This window comes from Lycorma delicatula, chromosome 3 (genome assembly GCF_047948215.1).
Source record: "Lycorma delicatula isolate Av1 chromosome 3, ASM4794821v1, whole genome shotgun sequence".
Taxonomy (NCBI): domain Eukaryota; kingdom Metazoa; phylum Arthropoda; class Insecta; order Hemiptera; family Fulgoridae; genus Lycorma; species Lycorma delicatula.
The window spans coordinates 181,927,230-181,939,265 of NC_134457.1; the positions used below are offsets into that span (position 1 = coordinate 181,927,230).

At 30.5% G+C, this 12,036-nt stretch overlaps 2 protein-coding genes across 5 annotated transcripts in view; one reads left to right on the forward strand and one right to left on the reverse strand.

Moving 5' to 3' along the window:
* LOC142322266 (N(4)-(Beta-N-acetylglucosaminyl)-L-asparaginase-like) overlaps nucleotides 1–12,036 on the reverse strand; it is an 869,152-nt gene that overhangs the window by 661,717 nt on the left and 195,399 nt on the right. The window contains exon 6 of one of the 3 annotated variants that reach the window (XM_075361162.1): nucleotides 9,772–10,047. The exons of the other annotated variants lie outside the window; for them this stretch is intronic. The gene's annotated coding sequence lies outside the window, so the exon portion shown is untranslated. The remainder of the gene's footprint in view (nucleotides 1–9,771; nucleotides 10,048–12,036) is intronic. 3 annotated transcript variants of the gene reach the window in all.
* Nucleotides 1–12,036, forward strand: part of LOC142322267 (zwei Ig domain protein zig-8-like) — a 694,854-nt gene that overhangs the window by 259,440 nt on the left and 423,378 nt on the right. The gene's annotated exons all lie outside the window — the stretch shown is intronic.

The following is a 12,036-nucleotide window of genomic DNA, read 5'->3' on the forward strand; positions in this document are numbered from 1 at the left end:
TATGAAATACACGGTTAGATAAATGGTAGGTCGACAGAGGCTAATTGAATTGATAAGATCTTGTTTACTTTATGTACATAGCTTCGCATATCCGTGGCCTAGCTATTCTAGAAGGGACGTGCTGGGGCAAACGAAATCCAGATTGTTGTAAATATACCCCTGCAAGTTTACCTTTTTTATACAAGGATGAAAAAAATCCCTTCTACAATAAATAAACTTGTTTTTTCTGATTTTTAGGTTTATTCCATTTTATTGCTTCGGTTTGTAATTCAGTTAAGAAAAAACCTTAAAAAAGTAAAACTAATCTGATCGTTTTCTTTTTAAAAAAAAAAATAAAAGTAACGAGAAAATGTATTAATCATTCTTAAAAGATTAGCTAATTGGTAAGATAATATTATACCATATAGCCTACTACAATAACAAATAATGTTATGTAGAACTTAGACACGGACCAACTCTTTATTAAAAGATAACATAATAGCATGAATACGTATTTCTTTTAAACTTATACGTTTGATGATTAATGTAACTTAATAATTAAATCAACATGATAAATTTATATTCGCTCAATTTCCACAGACAAATCTATGCTTTTTGTATGCTTAGATGTCTAAGCATACAAAAAATAAGGAATGAATACAATCTATTTCCAAAATCGGAAGAAATGTAATTTTCTTCAAATATTGTAATTTTTTTGTTTTGGCCAGTAAAGTTATTTTCATTTACATTCAATCTTACTACAAAAAATAAATTACATGCAAAAAGAGGTTTCCATTGAAATTTCTCAAACAACCATATATTCACTCACATGTATGCATATGTATACATATCTTACACAGTACATGTAAGTATTTACCAATAAGTCCAAAGAGCATTAATCAAGTCCAGAAAATTAAAAAAAAATCTGATGTGGATTACACATGACTTCCATGTCATTAAGATTACGATTGTGACTATTTGTCATCACGCTTATTAAATTACACATTAAATACACATTTTTAAATACACTTATTAAATACACATTTTTTTTAAAATGAAAAGTGCATAAAATTTTATTTCATTAAAAACTTCTAATATTTTTTCTTTTTTTTGTGTGTTAATGAATTATTATGCATCGTAAAGTTTTTTTACAATAAGAGGTTAATAATTATTAATATATCAATATAAATAAATTTTAAAAAAAAGGTTAAAAAAAAGGAACGTAAAAAAAGTCTGATTCGAACCGATGTGCTTTCCCCTATGATCCAAACATTTCATTAATTAAAATTATATTTGGCTGTAACTCTTGAATCAATGGAAATAAGTACCACTTATGACATATCGTTGAGAAGCTGTCAATGAGAGCTTATTACTGCAGTTAAGAAAAAGTCCAAAATGTAAATTCTTTTGGATTTTGGTCTTTTTTAGACATTTTTGGTTCAGTCTATTGCAATCAAAAGGGGAGATGAACAACAAGATGTTACAACAGTCTAAATCAAAAATGTCCACGTCCTACGGCTAATCGTTTTTGAGTTATGCAAAATACATACGTATGTACATACGTCACGCCGAAAAGAGTTAAAATGGATTCAGGTATGGTCAAAATAAATATTTCCGTTGAAATCTAGAAACCGATATTTTTCGCGATCACAATACTTCCTTTACTTCGTACAAAGAAGTAAAAAAAAAAAAAAAATCCAAGAATTGGTCCTATCAGCCACACAAAGAATCACAAAAACACAAACAAACAAAGAAACAGTAAAATAAAAAATAAAAAAATAGAAACAACAAAAAAAAAAATAACGAAAGAAAAGAAAACATTTTGACGATAGATAACATCCTAAGGTAGCTGATTCACCAAATAAATCTCGAAGAACCTCACAGATCTAATATGTGCAGCCGCTTTAGGCGCCTAACGTCTTCCCTTACTCAGAAGGCTAACTAAAAGCCAGTTCATATATATCTGTCCAGTCTAATTTTGTATTTAGTACCGAATCGCCGTGATCTTCTTTGAATCCTTGCAATCCCAGATAATCACGTACCTCAATGATTTTCTCAAACCACGGCGTTCCTGTTATACTTTTCAATAATCTTTTCTGGAATCGCTTTACGATGCCAATATTACTCTCGTTTGTTTTACCCCACAGTTGGATTCTGTAGGTCCAAATCAATTTCAATATCGTTGGGTAAACTGCTTATCGGATAAAGATAATTACGACCTCCGGCCTAGCAATCAGTTCATCTCCCTGAACTTAACGTTAAGCTGTTTCCGTTTCTCTCTAACGTGAATCCTTCACTTCAGATGGCGTACAAATGCAGTCCCATATTGGCGTACAAATGCAGCCCGTATTGCAGTTAGTATGCAATTTATTGTAATTTGAGGGATAAGTATAATAATTGTTTACGCCGTTTAGCGTAAAGTTTCCGTTATTTTCAATGAATTCCAAGCTAGGGTTGGGTCCTGTTGTTTGTTACAGGAATGTTAAATTTTACTATGTTTCGTATTTTTGGGCTTGTAATTTGTACCTGTTTGATTATTTGTTCTCGTGTTTGACACTTCTGGCGCCTGCCAGACTGTTTCCCTCTGTCATCCTTAGTGACCGCGTGCATTCATCTCTCGAATTATTTTTGACTACCCCTTTCATACATCCGTTATTCTTTCGTTCCCATACTAATACATGCACACATCTTTTGTTTTTAACACACACACACTCTCTCCTGTCCACTACCTGGATCTGGTTTACCCCTTTTTTCTTTCACGCCATCTTTTCGGCAGAGTAGATCCAACATTCCTCCAGTACAGTCGCCTATGGCCATATTCTCCTGCAAACTTTGTGATAATATTCTCATCCAAGCAGAATCTCCAAACTCGTCGCTACATATCTGAGATGCTACGTATTATTCTACCACTAAACCACATCACACCTCTGTATTCCTGATACACCAGTGCGGACTACGCCCAGGATTACTGTATGTATTCATGTACCTTCATTCACGAGTTCGTCTCTTGATATTATTTGTGTGCTACAGGCAAGTTCAATTTTCATTATTACGTTAAACAGTGATTTTATCATTGAAATTTGTGGAACATTCAGTTCATCATACCTTATGCCTTTCGATTTCAAGTTTAGTTAAAATAAAACCATTTATTCACTCAAGTGCAATCATGATAGGTGGCTTACCTATTTTACATGTTTAATTATTACGATTTGTTATTGTAATTAACTCTATAATTTATTTTTGTAATTTGTTGATCGCCGAAATTAACCTAAAGCAAATTACTCCTGATGTGCAGGTATGTTTTAGGACTTGGTGATTTTTGTATTTTCAAGAATGCTTATCTATCAAAATAAACTCCATTTATATTATTACTTATTTTAATGTGATTATATTGCAATTAACGCCTTCTATACTGAAATTATTGTAATTAATGTTTTCTAAGCTAATGAAATCTGTTCATTGCTAATTTTCATATTACAGTATATGTTAGTAGTGCAACTGTTTTCCAGTTCCACTCTCTATTGATGTTATGTTTTAAGTATCTAATTTGAAAATAAGGTGTTTTATGTTCTCCTGTTTTCAGGCTTTGTTACATTATGTATTTAAAAAATGTTTATTCATGTATTTTTGCATTTAACATCATTGTTCATTTGTTGATTCAGCTGATATGTTAAGTATCATTTAGTTATGTTAATTTCATAATTTCCTTTTATGTTTTAAGGTTATAATTATAACATAAGTTCATTTGTTTCACTTTCAATAAAGTCCAATTTCTTTTGGCAAATACTAGCTGTGTGTTTTTTGTTAACCTTACCCAACAATAATTTTAAGCGCTGTATTACGTATTAGTATAAATTATTGTAAAACATTTTCTTAAATAACACTGATGGAGTAATCGGTAATACGTCAAGTAACGTTAAAAAACTGGCCAGTGCCGCATGATTCAGTTGAGTTGAAATTGAGCCTTGCCACTAACGACCGTTAGATAAAAAAAATGAACGTAGTGATTGGCTCGATTTTTTTAAATTTATTTTCCCATTCTCAATTTATTAGAAGTTACTGAAGGTTATTCTATTCATTCACTATCCTTTGTAAGTTTCAAAACAATTTCTAAGGGGAGACTGCCTCTTCGACAAGAATATGACATAATATATTATCAACAAGGAACGCCTATTTGTTGCTATCCTGTGTTTAGCGTAAGAGCTTTTCTAGCTGTTGTTTGTAGTAGTTATATATACTGCATGTGCGATTGTGTTATTGCAGTAATATATTTTTGTCAACGATGTAACTTTAAAAAGAGCTGTCACGTAATTAATTCGTAAACAACACGTTCAATCGCCGCTAAATGAAAACATTACTTCATAAATCAATCAATACGTAAAACATCAAAGTAGACAATCTGTAGCGTAACATCCAGACGATCTGTTTCAATGCCACGCGGCTTATTTACAGCAAGCTATCTCTTAAAATGAATCGAAAATATATTTGTCGGCATTTCTTCAAATACGATCTGCTAAAATTTCTGTTAAAAAAATCTAAAATGTAAAATCTGTTAAAATTTCTATTGAGGTGCGCACTAAAAGTTCAGATGCAATTTACTAAAAAATGTATTATTTCGTTAGTTATTTAAAATAAAAAATTGGAACCGACATCAAGACCATGTAATGTGATGCAATTATACAGAATTATAAGATTCTCACTGTCCCTACCGATGCTGTATATTATATATAATGTATATCGGGTCTGAAAAGTTTAAGACGAGCTATCTCGATTTTTAATGATTTTATTAACGGTGCTACATATCTTGGGCAGAAGCTCACATTACCTGCCCTACGGAAGACCATCTAACGTGATGCATATATAAAGAATATCAGGATTCCCAATGCCTTACCTGCCTTCCGGACGGCGAAAAAGTGTTCTTTTTGACATTTTTTTTTTAATCTTTACCGATTTTTGGGGTCTAAAATATTTTTTCAAAATCATGGTATCATCGCGATAAGCAGCTGCGTCACTTGCAACAAGATCTATTTAAATCGGGTTAATAGGAAAAACATTATGCGCAAACAAATATAAAAAAATAGACGGGTCGAATATTTAACCCTCTTTTTTGAAGTCGAGTAAAAATACACTACATAACAAATTACTGCTTTACTGCATCTATAGGTTACTAGCCCGTATATCTTTAATACAAAAAAAAAGACATATATATTTTAAAAAAAACCTTAAATATATATATATTTTTTTGTCCATATATTGTTCATGTATTGTTCAAATATTTTTGTCCAGTACATTTTATATAATGAACCGAATCGCCGTATCTCCTGTCGAACGGTTTGCAATCCCAGATAATCGTGTTTTTCAATGTTTTTCGCAAACCACGGCGATTACTAAACAAAAACAATATATTTTTTTGTTAATAAATTTATTTATATTAAATTTATAATTAGTTTCTTGGTGATACATATATATATATATTTTTTTTTGGTTGATATCGCCACGTAAGCTTGAAGCTTGTGCTAGGGATATGGAAATGGAATTTTGTAGCGTATGAAAAATGCCAAGCCTGACCGGAATTCGAACCCAGGACCTCGGTATGAAAGGCCGAGACGCTATCATTCGCGCCACTGAGGCTGCATTATTTATTTAATATTTATGAGGTTGGTTTAAAGTGTATTACTTATACCGTAATACATAAAAGAATCTGTAAAAGTTATTCAGTGATTGGCAATAATTTTTAAAACGATGAATAAATAAATTTTGAATCATTTATAAATATATTCTCACACATAAAATTTAAAATCTAGAATGTCATAATTCTATAAAACGTATTTAACAATCTGCCCTTTTACAACCAACGCAAAAAAGTTAACCTACTTTTATTTCAATAGATATCCGATTTGTTTGTATACATATGGTTGTCAATACAAAAACCTGATCGATATAAAACCTTTCTTAACATTCAAAAACAACAAATTAATTCTTATTTAAAAATATTATTGTGATTGAATTGCTAAAAGGCTGTTTTTCTGTCTACTAGAACAGCGTCATTCATTCATAAACCAAGCTGTATGAATAATATCTTATTAATAAAATATAATAATATATGTTACTGACTCATTTTCTGTATTACTTGCTGAAAATAATCTCTTCTATATTATTCTTCTGTAATTAATTACGTTTTGTAGTTTTTTTTTTTTTAATTACAGGTGACGAAACTACAATTGGGACCAATTTTTCTTTGAATAATGAAGCTGTACATTATTGATTAAAATTTTCTTTTTTGCTTTTTTCCCTCATCTCCCGGTGCCGGATCGGCAACTAAACACAAACTCAGCTCCGAGGGTTGCCACAGCGTCTAACTACCTCGTCGGGAACAAAGTTCCTACTAGATAGCCGGAACTCGTTCTTTTCGGCGCCATGTCTCTAATGAGGGGGCCCCAAAGGATCCCCCCACCGGGATTCTGTCTTTATGCCTTGCCTCTAATAAGGAACCCCCGAAAGGATCCCCCATCGGGACTAGGTCTTACTTCTCCCCAACAGTACTGCAAGGGAGACCCCACCCGATCATCTTAAGCGGGGAGATTAAAAGATACTAAGCAAATATTTTCACACGTTTTATGAATCAATATAATGAATCTGATTTTTTTATCGTACAATATAATGTTTTTTTTATTATTTTTTTATAAATAAGTTGAGCTCATATCAATTTTATGCTACACTGATTATATTTTTTTGTGTTTAAGTTCAGCTATTTTATTCTATCATTGTGTTTAAATATTTTATTCATATCTGACTGAATATATCTTTACATATCTGTGAAAAAAAAAATTAGTGAAGAATTTCTACTGAAGAATTTATAAACAATTATAAAAGTACAAAAAAAAATATATCTAAAGTTTACTAATTAATTTATTAATGAACTAACAAGAAAGGAGACTCCCAAAAGTATTACTACTTAAATTATTTGAAGAACTTAAAATTTAATTTGATAATTAAACATTCTTTTACAAACGAAACAATATTATTACTTTTTATACTCAAGTTTCATTTAAATTAATTTTAATTTAACAAATAAGTAATCATAACATTTAAAAATATTTTAGCCTAAAATAAAAAAAAAAATAATACAACATTAAATGACTGCGTTTGTTTTATAAACTTTTTTTGTAGTATGGGTGCAATTAAATTTAAAAAGATAGAAGTCACAAAGCGTGATGATGATTTAAGTCGTTAATTCCCCGTGAGTATTAAGAATAGAAGAAAAAAAGTAAACTATTAATGAATTTTTTTCTTCGTTTTGTATTACTTTCATTTATAGTGAAAACTAATGTTCATTAAACTGTCTAAACTCCAAGTAAATGTTTAGAACTAGTTAATATTTTGTGGCTGGCTGTGAATAAAACTTTTAATAAAAGTATAATTTATTGAATGAGAGAGATAAAACTCTAAAATATTATTCTGGAGGAAATATTTAATTTCAGAGGTTAATAATTTTTTATAACTGATGCACAAACAACTTTCAAATAGATTAGAGTAAATTAGTAGGCGTAATTTCTCCAACTACCTACTTTTTCTATTGTGGCCGATCACATTTGCTGCTGTCACAATTAAAGATTCATAGATAAAAGAATAAAAATTTACAGAAGGAGGAATTCTGTAATTATTTCATTAGTAATGACTGCAGATGAATATCCGATTTTTCTAAAATCAAATTCCGCAATAATGAGCCTAATATAAAAATTATGAACTAGAACCAGGTTCGATTTCAAATTAACGCGAAGATTTTATTCTCCGAAACTAACATTGCAATTTGCCATTATATTGCAATGATTAAATAGGGTAGTCGTCCATTTTTGTGAAAATTTTATTGTTACACTCGTATAATAATGGTAATAATAATAATAATAAAATCCCTGTCAGCAGATCATTCATCAACTTCAAAAAAAAACCATCAACCTAATCGATATTGGCATCCCAAACGACACAAACATCCAAACCAAACACACCGAAAATATAACCAAATTCACCGTTCTAGCCATAGAAATAAAAGGCTCTGGAAACAAGAAAAAGTCATTATCAACTCCCTCATTATGTCATTCACAGGCCTCACATCTCACACATTCACCCGACATCTAGTACACCTAGAATTCAATACACATATACAGAGAAATATAAAAAAAATAGTCATACTCGCAACATTGTCAGATCTTTCTTTAACACAGAATTATATTAGTATTTGTACGTATTATTTTGGCATAACTCCTCAGTGCAGATTAAGACCTCAATTACGCTAGGCAGAAAAAAAAAGTTTTTTTAGGATTTCTCACAAAAGTAAATTACAGGAAGTAGTATTTTTGCAGTAACAAAGCCAATTCAAAAAAATATTTATTTCTTTAAAAAAAAACCCTGAAATGCGCATTCAACATCACCAAACCTGGTTAAAATTAAAATAAACGCCAAAAATCACAATAGATCTTAATTACTGTCGCATGTAACGTCATGTATAATAATGTCGTACGACCTTATTGAACAAATCAGCTAAAGTTTTGTTCCAAAACTAACACATTTTTTTGACGTTTTAGGGGCATCGAGTGCAGCGTCATTAGCCCATTTACACATAAAAAAAAACAAAATTTCTTTTTCTCCCTTATGGAATCTCTAGCGACATTGTCTAAAGCTACTAGTCTTCTGGACAGACCATCCAAGAAAAACTTGTCGAATTATATTAAAAACCCCAAATAAGTACAAGATGACAAGGGTTGGCTCTTTCCACTAAAAAAAAAAAAAACACTTAAAAGTGAAACATTAAAAACGCTCACAACACGTTGATAATACTTAAAATAATTCATCATTTCTATCGAAATATAAAATAACTATCAAAAAACATTTCAAATGATCTATATCAGGCATAAAATTATGCCTAATTATGCCTAAAATTATATAAAAACATATAAAAAGCATTTACTTTCATTATAACACGTAGGTTTATTTACACTAAGAGATGGGTAATCCCATTTACGGACGCCTAAGCAGTGTCGGGCTCGGTAACAGGTTCCGCAAGATAGTTAACTGCGTATGTATTCCTGCGCACTACCGACTAAACCACCACCCCTGGCTATCCACCCTCTTTGGAATAGCCAATAAAGCATTTCATCAGGGAGGGGAAGCTCGCACTCACGCCAAGCATACTACAAATACTAATCCATTAGGATTAGTATTTGTAGTATGCTTGTATGTTTCTATATTAATAGAAACATAAAAATTTTAATACAATAATCAATATAATACAAACCAGTACTTACATAAAAATAGATTAATGTAGAATATCATCTATACATAAAAACCAGGCATCCTCGCGCAGGAATAACTAGAACATTTATAATTACAATATACATAATACAACCAGAATAAACTTAAGCTAAGTACAATAAGGATCGCCCACGAGGAGGACACAGACATAAGGATCATGAAAGAAATCACAAACCATAATACAATCCAAACAAAAACATACTATGCAGAGTAACAATTACAGCAAATTATAAAACAGTATAATCATAATAAAAACCAAACCTACATGATCATAGTACAGTGCAACACCATCTATACACATATTCCAGGCACCCTCATGCTATAATAAACTGAAAATTGTATATAATCAAATAATAACATAATACATCCAAACTTAAGCTAAGAATAAAAAGGATCGCCATAAACGACCACGGAATATGATGATAAAAATTACAAAACAAGGATACAGTCTATAATACAATCATACTACACAGGTTTATTTACCCTTAGGTCATGCTTTCTTCTTTTCCTTTTCTCTACTTTCCTGTAGGTCTTGTTGTAGAACTTCAGGTTGTCTGAGGCCTCGGAAATGGATTCTTCTGATGATCCGCAGTAAATCAAGGAGGATTTTCTGCTGCTGACATCAGGCGATACCAGCTCTGATGTACGGTCTGCAGCGTATCAGAGTCAAGACCCGATACGCTCCCTGAATTTGTGGGGCTGCTGAAGTACCCGCATTATTATTGTTATTGTCCATAGTATAATAGAATTTGGACGAAGCTGAAATATTTAAAAAAATATTTAAATGATCAATTTGACAAGTGAAAGTTAATGGAAGTTAGGAAAAGACATGATACACATGAAATAAAGGAAACTTGCTCGATGCAATACGGTGGCAGACTTTTATTGTCATTCACTTTTGGTTTTTTTTGGTTGTGACAAATACTCTTTACCTTTTTGTAGAGTTTTACGTTTAGTGTAGAAAATGTTTAGTTGTCCCTTAGGTGATATTAAATTCGATTTTTATGAATACATTTTAAATTGCGGAGGAACAAACTTTTTTTCATCTATTATCATATTTATTACAATAGCTTCTGTAAATAAAACCAAATTCTTTTTTTTCCAAAATATCGAACAACGTTATAAGAAATAAATTATCTCCCTTGGTATCGAAATGTTTTACCGAATACAATAATAAATACTATTACCATAAGAAAATAAAGAATGAATAACCGAAGAAAAAGTCATAAAAAAGAAAACATATACAAGAACATTAAAATGTAAGCCAAAATGTAAGAATTTATGTATTTGTGAAATGCGAAAGATACAGAAAGATACTATTACAATGTTCATTGTAAAACTTGAAAATTACTAACCTAATTTTTTTATATTTTTTTTAACCCCGGAACCACCGTCAGGTATTTGCTTCAAAGGATAAGATGAATGATTTGTAGCGTGTGTGAAAATGTCATGCCTGACCGGAATTCGAACCCGGGACCTCCGGATGAAAGGCCGAGACGCTACCACTCACGCCACGGAGGCCGGCAAAAATTACTAACCTATTTACTGATATCAGACTTCACGTTGTATAATAAGTTAACTGCAATAATTACACAACCATATTCTGGAATATTATGTTATTTAATTATAAAATATTGAATATTGTTAATAAATAATTTTTTTTTAAATATATAATTTACCTGGGATATGATTTCAACTTTCGTTTAAAAAAAAAACAAAAAAAAAACTAACGAGTGAATTTATTATGTAACTGTACATGACAGTTTCAAATAGGGAAAACTGTACTAGAATAATTTACTTTCTACTAAAATAGTTCTGACTTACATATTTATATTAATAAAATAAATAAATAAAATTAAATTCGAGACAAGTGTATATAGACTACCTTTTATAAATGACTGAAAGGAATTCTTTGTATATCCTGACATCTCGACTAAAAGCGGTCACTGTAAGCTCAAAGTATTAATAATGTAAGTTTGGGAGTTTTTTTTATTGTACGTTTCAAGAAAAAAGCAGCAAATAATTTTACTTCATTCCAACATTTTCTACAGTTTATACATCATACAACTTGAAAACTACCGAACAAAGACATCTTGAATTTTATACAATCTAGAATAAAAAGCAAATATGCAGAATTAAATTAAAAATGAATAAAATTGTTCTTTCTTCAAAAAAAAAAAAAAACGTGACGTATTCCAAACTGTACATAAATATGCTATCTTAGAACTGAAATTTGTACATCACACTGCTTTCTTAATTCTTATAACCACTGAATAATAAATAATTTTGTAATAGAATAAATAACAATTTTTTTTTATTTGGATTTGTATGATATAAATAAACACACACACAGTGTTAATGAGGTAGATTATCTTTAAATAAACTTTCAGCCACAAAACAGAAAAATAAATTTAACACATGCTTCAACCACAAAATGATTTATTTTCATTATAAGAGCACCCCCAGCAACCCCCTTGAATATAAATAACAAAATTTAAGTGGATAGCTAGAGTTGTAGCACATCATTTTACAGGAAATTGAAAAACAAAAACTGTGAGAAAAATTATAGTTACACAATCTCAACTAAAATGACGTCATTTAATGTGTTTTACGCCATTTTTTCAAAAGTTGCATATTTTACACATATTTTTATGCTAACAAAATACACCGTTTTGGTGTAAGAGAATTTGCTAAATTTTATTGTTACAGTTTTTTACTGTTAAAAATATTCTTTAAGAGGTACTGTAG